The 14,310-nt window shown below is 35.8% G+C and overlaps 2 long non-coding RNA genes across 2 annotated transcripts; both read right to left on the bottom strand.

Moving 5' to 3' along the window:
• Positions 1-11,665: 11,665 nt before the first annotated feature.
• On the bottom strand, positions 11,666-12,467 carry LOC145971222 (uncharacterized). The gene is made up of 3 exons (XR_014438808.1): positions 12,441-12,467; positions 12,109-12,323; positions 11,666-11,903 (listed from the first exon to the last, which is right to left on the bottom strand). It is a non-coding gene; the product is annotated as an uncharacterized LOC145971222 (long non-coding RNA).
• Positions 12,468-13,593: 1,126 nt separating this feature from the next.
• LOC145970193 (uncharacterized) lies at positions 13,594-14,181 on the bottom strand. The gene is made up of 3 exons (XR_014438352.1): positions 14,127-14,181; positions 13,824-13,959; positions 13,594-13,642 (listed from the first exon to the last, which is right to left on the bottom strand). It is a non-coding gene; the product is annotated as an uncharacterized LOC145970193 (long non-coding RNA).
• Positions 14,182-14,310: the final 129 nt, after the last annotated feature.

The following is a 14,310-nucleotide window of genomic DNA, read 5'->3' as shown; positions in this document are numbered from 1 at the left end:
ACGCGACAACGCGACGATATTTATTCGGCGGTAGCAAACAGCTGTAGTTAGGTTACGGTAGGTTAAGGTACTAACGGCGCTGCCGAACGTAATCATGTGTTTGACCGAAGAACGCGGCCAACATACAATATTAAACATTTAACGCGCGTATAATATTATTATTATCATACGATATACATACATCATATGATATTCAAAATTAATTAGAATAAATGAATGTTTTTAAAATATTGAATATTTCACTATTAATATTAAGTATTAATATTAAATATTTTATTATTATTATTAATATTAAATATTTATTTATTTAATATCAATAATAATATTTAATTTATTTATAAATAAATATAGTTATTATTAAATATTTATTTAGCTATTATCATTGAAAATCAATATAAAAAAAATATTAATTAATTGCAGCGCGTCTTGATCCTTCTCTTGGCTTTTTCTTACGCTTTTTTGAAAACGAAAGAAGATTCCACGTTTAAGAATGTTGGTCGCTCTGAAAAGAGCGGATTATTTTGATCGCCTTAAAAAGGGCGGATTGTTTTCAACATTTTACAGTAAATGTTCGAAGTGACCTCCATCCATCCGAACGCAAGCTCTCATGCGTTTTATTAAGTTTCTTTGGACATTTGCAAGTACATCTTCTTCAACAGACCATATGGCATATCTCAATCTTATTTCCAAATCCTCCATGTCTTCAGGGAGCGTTTTATAAGTTATTTCCTTGCAGTATCCCCAAAGGAAAGAATCCAGTGGATTGAGATCCGGGGATCTTGGAAGCCAACGTATCGGACCATATCGACCTATCCAGCGTCCAGGAAACTCGTTATTTAAATAATTTGTCACAATTCTGGCATTGTGAGGGCCAGCACCGTCTTGTTGGAATATAATTTTGTTTCTATCCAATAACGGCACGTCTTCCAAAAAATCTGGCAGATCGTTTTTTAATAAGTCAATGTATGCTGCGCTGGTTAAAATGTCCGGGAGAATGATTGGGCCTAGTATTTCAGTCCCCATGATTCCAGCCCAGATGTTGAGCTTCCAACGAATCTGGAAATTCCTGACTCGTGTAACTCTGGGATTTTCATCGCTCCACAAATGCATGTTATGCGAATTAAATATTCCTTCTCGCGTAAATAGCGATTCATCGCTAAATATTATACGAGAAAGGAATCTGGGATCTCTATCTATCCTTCTCAGAAAATTTTCGCAAAATCTTCTTCTTACAGGATAATCTTCTGGTCGTAAATGTTGCACGCGAGTATAGTGAAATGCGTGCAATTTTTCTTCTCGTAATATTCTCTGTACCGTTGAATACGATAAATTGTGCTCTCGAGCGATAGTCCGAATACTTGTTTCGGGTTCTTGCTCGATAGCGCGAATAACCGTTTCAGTATTTCGCAAATTTCTTGCGTTACGATTTCTCCCAACATCATGTTTGTTTGGGAGAACATTGCCCGTCTCGTATAATCTTTGAGCTGCTCCAAGTATAACAGCAGCCGACGGATGTCTCGCCCGATTTGGGTATTCGGCGTATCTTGTTGTCGCAGCGTTCTGATGCACATGGCACTCACCGACGTGCCGTTATTGGATAGAAACAAAATTATATTCCAACAAGACAGTGCTGGCCCTCACAATGCCAGAATTGTGACAAATTATTTAAATAACGAGTTTCCTGGACGCTGGATAGGTCGATATGGTCCGATACGTTGGCTTCCAAGATCCTCGGATCTCAATCCACTGGATTCTTTCCTTTGGGGATACTGCAAGGAAATAACTTATAAAACGCTCCCTGAAGACATGGAGGATTTGGAAACAAGATTGAGATATGCCATATGGTCTGTTGAAGAAGATGTACTTGCAAATGTCCAAAGAAACTTAATAAAACGCATGAGAGCTTGCGTTCGGATGGATGGAGGTCACTTCGAACATTTACTGTAAAATGTTGAAAACAATCCGCCCTTTTTAAGGCGATCAAAATAATCCGCTCTTTTCAGAGTGACCAACATTCTTAAACGTGGAATCTTCTTTCGTTTTCAAAAAAGCGTAAGAAAAAGCCAAGAGAAGGATCAAGACGCGCTGCAATTAATTAATATTTTTTTTATATTGATTTTCAATGATAATAGCTAAATAAATATTTAATAATAACTATATTTATTTATAAATAAATTAAATATTATTATTGATATTAAATAAATAAATATTTAATATTAATAATAATAATAAAATATTTAATATTAATACTTAATATTAATAGTGAAATATTCAATATTTTAAAAACATTCATTTATTCTAATTAATTTTGAATATCATATGATGTATGTATATCGTATGATAATAATAATATTATACGCGCGTTAAATGTTTAATATTGTATGTTGGCCGCGTTCTTCGGTCAAACACATGATTACGTTCGGCAGCGCCGTTAGTACCTTAACCTACCGTAACCTAACTACAGCTGTTTGCTACCGCCGAATAAATATCGTCGCGTTGTCGCGTTGTTGCGTCGTCGCGTCGTGTAATAACGTGTGTGTCCGCGTGTATTTCTTTCATCGAGGGATTTTTAATTACTAACGGTGATTATTCGGCAGTGATTGATAGTGATTAGTGATAGAGATAGTGATAGTTTAGTAAATTCTCGTTTTATCGAGTGAGTGAATAAATGTGGTTACGTTGAAGTTTACAAAAGAGTACAATTTATAAAAAGAAAAACTTTCGATTAATTATTTAGTGTGGATGTCTCTGTCTTTTGCAACGTGTGATATCTACGTTAAATTTGAGTGAAAGTGCGATCTATCGGAATATTTATTTCTCAAGAAACTACAGCAATAATTAGCAGAAGTCATCGAACAAGGTAACAATAATTATTCTTTGGCGTTGTGTCAAAACAGATCTTGGGAAGTCAGATAGTGTCCCAGAGGAAATTCGTAAAAAGAGAGGGGTTTTTAGCGGGTAGGAAGTACCGAGTTGGTAATTAGACTTGGTACTCGAGTCCCACATAACTCACCGGACCGACCGGTGAGTATGCATAAAATGCATTTTCCCCTCTCGTAAAAAAAAAAACCACGGGTAAGTGAGCGAATGAGAGAGAGAGAGAGAGAGAGAGAGAGAGAGAGAGAATGTATGTATTCGCATGTATGTCCGTGCATAGTATAGCGACCAGCTGATCGCCGAAGGCGCCCCGCGTGAGCGCCCGCGTCTGATGGTGAATCGCGCCACCCTTGCCTGCCTCTTGTATTCGACCCGTCATACGTTAACTACTTCCTTTAATAATTCAAAAACTATGCTTTGCACGAAATTTTGCCAAAGGAAAAATCGTCTTAGAATTCGGTCAAGATTATGTTTTTGCAAAAACATAAAGTTATTCAGAATCATCCTGTATACATATAGGGTGGGCCATTTTAATCTACGCACTGAAATATCTCAAAATCCATAAGTTTAAAACAAAAATGTTTTAGACAAAAGTTATATGGTTTCGAGGGGGCCATAAGAAGGTACCATTAGTTTGATTTTGAAGAGTCACCTGAAGGTCACGTGAAGGTCACCTCCAACTTTTTAAATGGGACACCCTATATGCTTTTGCATATTCTTGTAGTCCATCTCGAGAGCTTTCCAAAATACTATAATTAAGTTAGTTTTCATTAAGTACTTCCCGAGTTATGAGGCTTGAAATCACATCTTAATTTTACATAAACCATTAAATATCTAGTAAAATATTCATTTTTCGATTATCTTACCTTAATACTTTTATGTATAAAATAATGAGAGGAATCAATTGGTGTAAAGAAGAAACATAGCTGTTTTTAAGAAAAAATATGGAATTGTTAATTGACCCTGTATATACAGGCTGTCCCATTTTAAATAATGCATTAAGATTTTTCAGAAACTATGGTAGATACCAGAAAATGTTCCAAACAAATGTTGTATAGTTTGGAGAGGAACATAAGAAGGTATCATTGATTTGACTTTGGGTGGCGTCGTTAAGGTAAGATCAAGGTCACATCAATTTTGTTAAATAGAAGACCATATTCTTGATTCTAGAATCTAATAGCAAGAGCTTTTCAAAACACTAGTGAAGTTCATTATCATTAAGTACTGTCAAAGCTGAAACTCGAAAGTTATAGTCTTCAGCATTAACACCGGGACCTTAAATTTATTAATGTGAGTTCTCCTTGCCTCTCATGTCGGGATACTTTATTAACGTGAGTTCCCCTTTTGGTTCATATTTTATGTACAATGTAGCGTGTACTATAACACTAATAGCACAATAATGTATCCCGACGTGAGAGGCAAGAGGAACTCTTAATAAATTTAAGGTTCCGGTGCTAATGCTGAAGACTGTAACTTTCGAGTCACATAGCTCGGAAAATACCTAATGAAAATGAACTTACTATAGTGTTTTGAAAAGCTCTTGCTATCAGCTATTAGATTCTGGAATCAAAACTATGATGTTCCATTTAAAAAAATTGCTGTAACTTTGACCTGACTTTAACAACGTTATCCAAGGTCAAATCAATCTCACACGGAACAAAAACCTCTAATAGACGTCCAGTAGACGTCCATCATGCAGATTCGAAATCTCTATTAGATGTCCATGTAATGTCCTATGGACGTCTATTAGAGATTCACAGTTCCGCATTTCTTACTTCTATTCGACATCCATTAGACGTATTCATAGATTGCACTTGGACGTCGTCATATAGACATTAACTAAAAGTTATAAAAATTCGTTTCTGAACGTTATATGGACATCGTATAGACATTAATTAGAGCCCCAGACAGCACATACTCGTTTCAAAAACGTTTCACAAATGTCTCACAAATTTCTTTGAAACGTTTCATAACCGACTCTTAAAAACGTTTCTGATTGGTTAAAATGTCCACTTGAAAAACGTTAAGAGATACGTTTCTTTTCTGATAAAAAAGCGTTTAAAAATCATTTAAAATACGCTTAAAATACTTTCTTCTTTCTCTTCTTCTATTCGTTAAACGTTTGCTTTCTCATGAAATTAGTAAAATAATGCATTCATACACACTCTCTAATAATATTTTACTAAAAGTATTAGTAATATTGACTGTTTTAATCGTTAATATTAGATTATAATTTATTTACTTCATATAAAATTAAAAATTTTCTTTATACTTACGTGCGTATGTTATATTGAAGCGGGATCCGTTAGCGCACGGTGCGATAGCGCACCAACCCGATAGCACACGAAAAATTGAACACAATTCCCGATAGCCCACGTCCCTTCAGCACACATCCCGATAGCACACAAAGTAAATCGCGCACAATCCCGATAGCACACCAATGAGAAAGTACACGCACAGACTGCAACCACGCCCCCCGCCCCCCCACCCCGTTGCAAACCCATGTGGAACCTTGTGTGCTATCGGGATGTGTGCTAAAGGGACGTGGGCTAACGGGAATTGTGTTCAATTTTTCGTGTGCTATCGGGTTGGTGCGCTATCGCACCGTGCGCTAACGGGACCCTCACGTTATATTGAACATGCATCTTAAATAGATAATGAACGGGTCATTTTCGTTTATTGGCCAGACATTTACTTGTCCGACTTACAAAATCGATTTAATATCTGAAGTTCTATTGAAACTGTATCAGAAATTAGATCAAAGTAATACTTCTAATTTTATCTGTCGCCCCTTGCAAGCTTTATATAATTCTCATGACTAAAACTCAAGTACGAGAAAAAGAGCGCATCATAGCGGTAAACGAGCGAACTAGCGATTACTGATTTTACAGTGAAATACTTCCACTGCCTATAATTAGTGAGATATAAGATAAAGTAACAAAAAATAAGCATTTCTTCTTGAGATCAATGAAACACTATTTCTTAGTGATCTTATTCATATATATGTATATATATATATATATATATATATATATATCTGTATGTAAAAATGAATATTTTACTAGATATTTTATGGTTTATGTAAAATTAAGAAATTATTTCAAGCCTAAACTCGAAAAGTACTCAATGAAGAAATACTTTATTATAGTGTTTTGGAAAGCTCTCGAGATAAGCTACAAGAATAAGTAACAAAAAATAGGGGGTTCCATTTAAGAAATTGAAGGCGACCTTCACGTGACCTTCAAACGACTTTTCAAGGTCAAACCAATGACGCCATCTTATGGCCCCCTTCAAGCCATACAACTTTTGTCTGAAACATTTCTTTCTAAAGTGCATAGTTTATGAAATATTCAACCGGCCCGGGACTTTTTGAACACCCTGTATATTATATATATATGTATATGTATATATAGGTTAGACCATTTTAATCAATACACGCGAATATCTCGAAAAGGAGAAGTTTTTTCAAAAAATGTTTCAGACAAAAGTTGTATGGTTTCGAGGGGGACATAAGATGGTGTCATTAGTTTGACCTTGAAGAGTCACCTGAAGGTCACGTGAAGGTCACCTCCAACTTTTTAAATGGGACATATATGCTTTTGCATATTCTTGTAGCTTATCTCGAGAGCTTTCCAAAACACTATAATTAAGTTAGTTTTCATTAAGTACTTTTCGAGTTATGAAGCTTGAAATCATTTCTTAATTTTACATAAACGTAAAATATCTTGTAAAATATTCATTTTTCGATTATCTTACCTTAATACTTTTATGCACAAAATAATGAGAGGAATCAATTGGTGTAAAGAAAACACATAGTTGTTTCGAAGAAAAAATATGTAATTGTTAATTGCAAATTACATATTTTTTCTTCAAAACAACTATGTGTTTTCTTTACACCAGTTGATTCCTCTCATTATTTTGTACGTAAAAGTATTAAGGTAAGATAATCGAAAAATGAATATTTTACAAGATATTTTACGATTTATGTAAAATTAAGAAATTATTTCAAGTCTCATAACTCAAAAAGTACTTAACGAAAAGGTACTTAATTATAGTGTTTTGGAAAGCTCTCGAGATAAGCTACAAGAATGTGTAAAAATATATAGGGTGTTCCATTTAAAAAAAATGAAGTGACCTTCACGTAACCTTCAAATGACTCTTCAGTGTCAAACCAATGATACCATCTTATGGCCCCCTCGAAACCATAAAACTTTTGTCTGAAACATTTTTCTCTAAAATGCTTTGTTTCCGAAATAATTGCGTGCGTTAATTAAAATGGCTCACCCTGTATATACAGGGTGTTGAAAAAAAGGGTCACATATTTTGATAGCAGGTAGTATTGATCAAAACAAGAAGAAAAGGTCTAATTAACATAGGTCCTAAGACTAATATCTTCAAAGATACAAGCTATTTTGTTATTTGAGCTCTTTGTCATTTTCTTATTAGTCGTGTCATCTTTAGAATGTAATGAACAAAGGAGTAGGGGAGAGTGGGGTACAATGGACTGCAGGATCGCATTTTCAATGCGTGTCGGCAAATTTCTGACCAGCCAGGTGTATTTGAAAGAGTGCGTGATTCTCTAAGACGTAGGGCTGAAAGATGCGTGAGAGTGAATGGCAATCACTCATAGAGCACCTCCTCTAATGCTGAGTCAGCATTAAAATTTTTTGTTTTTTGTAAAAAAAGAGTTTTTATTTTGTTATCATACATTCAGTTTCTTTACTTCAGTTTTTTTATGGAAGATAAATGATTACATTTCATATTAAAATAAAAATTGTTTCTTTATCTCTCTTTGTTTATTTTTTATTTTTTAAGGCACCTAGAAAAAAGATATCCCCATTGTACCCCACTCTCCCCTACTCCTTTGTTCATTACATTCTAAAGATGACACGACTAATAAGAAAATGACAAAGAGCTCAAATAACAAAATAGCTTGTATCTTTGAAGATATTAGTCTTAGGACCCATGTTAATTAGACCTTTTCTTCTTGTTTTGATCAATACTACCTGCTATCAAAATATGTGACCCTTTTTTTCAACACCCTATATATATATATATATATATATATATATTATTATTATTATTATTATTATTAGCTGGCATTAGGAACTCGAAAGCTCATTGCCGCAGGTACCAAATTCCACCACTGGTCCCGTCCCTGAGCAAGATCCCTCCATTCGCGACCCTCGTACCCCATTTCGTTCAGATCCATTCTAATATTATCTTCCCACCTGCGTCTTGGTCTACCCAATGGTCTTTTCTCATTGGGTTTACCAATTAGTATTTTGTATGCGGTTCTATTCTCTTCCATACGCGCTACGTGACCTGCCTATCTTAAACGACGCGATTTTATGACAATATCCGGACTATTGTATAATTGATGTAATTCTACGTTGTGTAATTTTCTCCATTCGCCCGTTTCCTCATCGCGTTTTGCGCCGAAGATTTTACGAAGTACATTATTTTCGAATACTCTGAATTTTTTCTCGTCTTGTAACGTAAGTGACCACGCTTCACTGCCATAAAGGACTACCGGTAAAATAATTGTTCTGTAAATTCTAATTTTTAGACGTCTGGACAACACCCGTGAACGGAGTAGTTTATTAACCGAATAAAAGCATGCATTCCCCGAATTAATTCTTTTCTTAAGCTCTTCTCTTATTTCATTAGTTTGGTTTAAAATTGATCCTAAGTACTTAAAATTGCTGACCCGCTCGAAAATTTTATCACAAACGACCAAGTTTCCGTTAATTTGAATATTCTGAATTCTATCAGTGACCATATATTTGGTTTTTTCTGCGCTAATTTGCAACCCGAGTTCCTTCGTTTTATTTAGTAGAGTTTTAGTGTTATTAGTTAGTGTTTCTTTATTATCCCCCAGCAAAGTAATATCGTCCGCATATGTTAATAGTTGTGTAATACCGTTCAACTGCAAACCATCTTCACTCTTCTGCATTTCTTTAATGGCATATTCCAATACTAAATTGAACAAAACAGGTGACAATGCATTCCCCTGCTTTAATCCGTTGTGAATATTAAAAGTTTACGACATTTGATTACCTATCTTTACTCTACCTCTAGTATCTTTTAAACAGACTTGAACTAAGTTAACCAATTTTTTAGGTATCCCCAACCGAATCAAAATTTCAAACATTCTCTCCCGTTTTATCGAATCATACGCTTTTTTGAAATCAATGTAAAGTTGATGCACCGGTTGATCAAATTCCCATTTTTTCTCCAAAATTTGCCGAACAGTAAAGATTTGGTCTGTAGTCGATCTATTTCTCCTAAAACCGCATTGATGGTCCCCAATTATTTCATCTGCATACGGTACAAGCCTCACCAATAGAATATTCGACAAAACTTTATAACATGTTGGTAAAAGCGAAATGCCCCGATAATTATTACAGTTTGTTTTATCCCCCTTTTTGAAAATCGGTATTACAATTGCATCTTTCCATTGTTCTGGCAAGGCTTCTTTATTCCAAATTAAATTAATTAGTTTATGAATTTCTTCTATTAACCTACTTCCCCCCGATTTAATTAATTCTACCGAAATCAAGTCAATACCCGGTGCTTTGTGATTCTTTAATCTTTTAATCGCGCTTTTTACTTCTGAAATCGTCGGTTCGTTAATCATAGGTTCAGCCGTGTGAATCTCAAGACATCCACTCTCTATTTCCCGGTCGTTCTCAAATTCAACATTCAATAACCGATCAAAATAATTTTTCCAGACGTTTAGCACTCCCGTTGAATCTGTGATTAAATTATTGTTCTCATCTTTCACTATTTCCGTCCTAGCTTGTAATCCCTTTCTGAAATTATTTATTTCCACGTACATACCACGGACGTTACTGTTTTAAAAATTTTCATCTATTTCCTCAATTTTACGTTTTAAGTATTAACGCTTCTTATTTTTAAACATATCATGAGTCGCTTGCCTAAAATTGAGAAACTGTTCCCGAGTTTCAACCGTATTGTGAGTCAGCCATGTGATACGCGCTTCGTTTCGTATTTTAACAACATTTACGCATTCTTCGTCAAACCACGGTTTGTTTTTGTTCCTTTTACAAAAACCAACCGTGGCTTCCGCCGATTTTACTATCGCGTCGCGTACGTTTTCCCATTGTTTGTCGATCGCGTTATCATCCGATTCATCTACATCCTCTAGGACCGTGAACCTATTTGTAACTTCAATCGCGTATTTTATCCCGTTTTCTCCCTCGGTAAGGCTTTGTACATTTAGACGTCTAGTTCCAATCGCCTGCCCATTAGTCTTTTTTTACCGAAAGACGTTCCCTGATTTTAGCAATTACAAAAAAGTGATCCGAGTCGCAATCCGCCCCCCTATAAGACCTTGAAGCCGGGGGAAATATCCACTGCTTCCACAGAAACGTCCAAGCCGTCATCGAGAGCATCGTCAAGGACTGCAACTCCGGTGAGGCCAACCACGGATTCGGTGGAGTACCGAAAGGGACCAGGAGGCAGAAAAGTCCCTGTTATCCGCCTCAAGAGAGCGGAAACCGGAAAAGAAAACCAGGACGATCCCGAGCCGGGACCGTCATGGCGCGTTTAAGGAGCGCCGACAATATTTTATACTTTGATATATATAATTTTACTATATTATGTATCCCAGTTGCCGTGAAGGCCAAATATATATACGTTATGTATCAAATAAAAGAACATATTATAAAATATAGCATATTCGCGCGAATTAAAGTACGTGCGTTAAAAATAGCTTCTGCACTCGAAAGTGCAAAAAGTGCACAAAAGTGCAATTATCAAAATCGTTATATTTCGATGTAATGCATGCAAATACGTTTAATATGTATTTCTCGAGCGATTTCGCATTAATTGCGAAAAGATCAAATGTAAAGTGCACAAAAGTGCACAAAACTGCACTTAAAAGTGTAAATGACAAAATTGCTTATTTTGTATCCAGAATTCGGAAATATATCTTCGTTTTTAGTTTGGAACCGATTCTGCGAGAATTAGAGGCAAAAGTGCACGAAGTGTATAAAGTGCACAGACCGGGTGTAAATACCCGAAAAATTTATATTATGTTTAAAATACGTAGGGAGGCATTAAATATGTATTCCAAGCGTTTTTAGTTTGATTGTATTATTATTATAGAAAAGGTGCACACAGTACAAGAAGTGCACCACGCGTTTAGATAGCGAGTGCAAAGCGCCACTCAGAGATGGCGCTGGCATTGACACGCCTGTGGCACTCATCGTTAATGAAGATTACTTACTTACCAACTTTAAGATTCACACTTACCAACTTGAAGATTCACACTTTCTATTTTGCTATACATTCATACTTTTTATCGATTTATTAATTTACTCTTATCAACGTTTGTCAATTTGTAAACATAATTCTTTTATTTATTCCTTCTTGATACATAGTCCTGTAAAGACCTATAAATTTGTTCTCTAAATATAAATATTTAAAAACTAGCAAATCTGGTTATTTCTCGCGGTAAACTCCACAACTGGTGACCCCGACATGATCTGACGATTCAAATATAATTGTTTGTGCGGAAAATTCGAACGCTGGAGTTATCGCAATTTCTTGGTGCTGTTTTGATTCCGTTCCAAGAGAAGACTTCTCTCGCAGCGGCTAATTCTTCAGATTGCTGAGATTTATTCGGACTTCAGGACTTTGATTCAACTTCTCTTCAAAATTTCATCATGCCTATCGAGAGATCTCCAACTGCTACTCCTGCATCAGAGACCGTCTCCTTTGAAAACTTCGAACAACAGCCTGCAAGTACAAGGACATTAAATTTTCCTATCGATGCTTTTCCACAACAAGGTGAGTCGAGAGAGAAAGAGATTAACTCAAATGAGTTCAGACTTTTAAAATTACTTAATTTTTGGCATAAACAGCCGAAACTTTGGTTCGTTCAACTGGAAAGCGAGTTTCTTGTTCTCCGGATACGGTCAGAAGATATTAAATATAATACCGTAGACATTTAGACGAACAAGCTCTTGTTGCCGTTTCGGAGATTTTAGAAAATCCACCTGAAAAAGATAAATATTTGCACTTAAAAAATTTATTAATTAATCGCTTCACCGATTCCGAAGAAAAAAGGTTACGACAGTTATTAGCGGGAATTGAATTGAATGACAAAAAGCCGTCAGAATTGCTTCGAGAATTAAAACAATTATCAGGAGGATCAATTTCGGAAAATGTTTTACACTCGATTTGGCTGCAACGTTTACCTACCCGAATTCAAGCTACTCTAGCTGTTGTTGAAGGATCTCCGTTAGTTAAATTGGCTGAACTAGCGGATAAGATAATAGATCGTGATTCCGGACTCCAAGTGGCTACAATAGCTTCTCCTGTAGCGTCAACTTCTCCGAATTTTGATGATCTCGAAAGAAGAATTGTGGCTTTAGAAATTAGACATAAACGTGATAGATCGAGATTCCGAAGTAGATCTAAAAAAAGATATAGATCATCCTCGAGGGGTAATAATAGAAATAAAGACAAAGATAAAGATCAAATTTGCTTTCATCATAAGAAGTTTGGTGATAAGGCTAAAAAATGTACCATACCTTGTTCTATGTCCAAAACTCTTACTGAGAAATCGGAAAACTAAATTTACCGTTGCGTATTGAGACGGCTGACAACGGTTCACCCAACAATCGTCTCATTGTCACGGATAGATCTTCCGCTCTCAATTTCCTTGTAGATACAGGTGCAGACATATCTCTGATTCCTAGGAGACTGGTTCGCTGTGTTAAATCTGCATCGCTGAAGCTCTACGCTGCTAATGGAACAACTATAAATACATACGGATCAAAAACATATATTTTAAATTTTGGCTTATGCAGGGAATTCAAGTGGAAATTTTGCATAGCTGATATTCAGCGTCCTATCATCGGTGCAGACTTTTTAAGTCATTATGGCTTACTTGTCGATATAAAGAACAAGCGAATTTTAGATAGTGTCACCGGTTTAACTAATAAAGGGAAGCTATCTAGAATACAACATTTCTCTATCTGCACCACTTCTTCCAACTCACCATTTCACAGGATTTTGACAGAGTTTCCAGAGCTGACTCGATTTTCTCCAATTTCCGCAGACAAGTTACATCATGTAGAACACCACATTGTAACTGAAGGTCCTCCGATTGCCTCAACTCCACGAAGATTATCTCCAGAAAAATTGAAATTTGCTCGTGACGAATTTAAGTCCATGGTTGAACAAGGAATTTGTCGTCCTTCAAGTAGTAATTGGGCGGCTCCACTTCATATGGTTCCTAAAGGTAGCTCAAATTCATGGAGACTTTGTGGAGATTACAGAGCCCTCAATGCTGCCACCATTGCAGATAGATATCCACTCCCTCACATCCAAGATTTTACTGCGGGCCTGTACAACAAAAGTATATTTACCAAAATTGATTTAGTCAAGGCATATTATCAAGTACCTGTTGCTGAAGAAGATATTCCCAAGACGGCTGTAACTACTCCTTTTGGCTTATTCGAATTTCTTGTTATGCCCTTTGGTTTAAGGAATGCAGCTCAGACTTTTCAGCGTCTGATGAACACCATTCTTTCTGGACTTGACTTTTGTTTCTGTTATCTCGATGACATACTTATTGCTTCCTCCGATGACAAGGAACATATACAACATCTTCGGATTATTTTTTCTCGCTTGAAACAATTTGGATTAACCATTAATCTTTCCAAATGTCTTTTTGGTCTTGAAGAAGTTCCTTTTCTTGGATTCTTGGTTTCCAAAGAAGGAATTAAACCTTTAACAGACAAAGTTCAAGCAATTATTAATTACAAAAAACCACAAACGATATATGATTTGAGAAGATTTTTAGGGATAATTAATTTCTACCGCAGAAGCTTAAAGAATGTCGCATCACATCAAGCTGTTCTTACAGATTATTTAAAAGACAGCAAGCGTAAAGACAAAAGATTAGTTACCTGGACTCCGGAAGCTGAAGCTGCTTTTAAGAAATGCAAAGACGAGCTTCTGAATGCCACTATTTTATCGCATCCTGCTTCAACAGTTCCTCTTATTTTAACTAGTGATGCTTCTGACATTGCAGTAGGTGCTTCCCTGGAACAAGTTGTAGATGAAGTTAACAGACCAATAGCATTTTTCTCAAGAAAATTAGACAACACTCAGAAGAATTATAGCACTTGCGATCGTGAATTACTCGGTATTTATTTAACCATTAAACATTTTCGTTATATCTTGGAAGGACGTCAATTACTTATTCGTACCGATCATAAACCATTGATTTATGCGTTTAGACAGAAGTTGGATAAAGCTTCTCCTAGACAAATCCGCCAGCTTGATTTCATTGCACAATTTTCTACTGACATTGAATTTATTTCAGGTAAAGAAAATGTTGTCGCTGACGCGTTTTTAAGAATTGAATCTATTTCTATGCCAGTTATTGTTTCA

The sequence above is a fragment of the Camponotus vicinus genome, unplaced genomic scaffold, assembly GCF_025532165.1.
Source record: "Camponotus vicinus isolate PSW18456_S1 unplaced genomic scaffold, iyCamVici1.0 SCAF_4, whole genome shotgun sequence".
Classification (NCBI taxonomy): domain Eukaryota; kingdom Metazoa; phylum Arthropoda; class Insecta; order Hymenoptera; family Formicidae; genus Camponotus; species Camponotus vicinus.
Note: the sequence above shows the minus strand (reverse complement) of the source record. Positions and strands in the feature narration are given on the sequence as shown.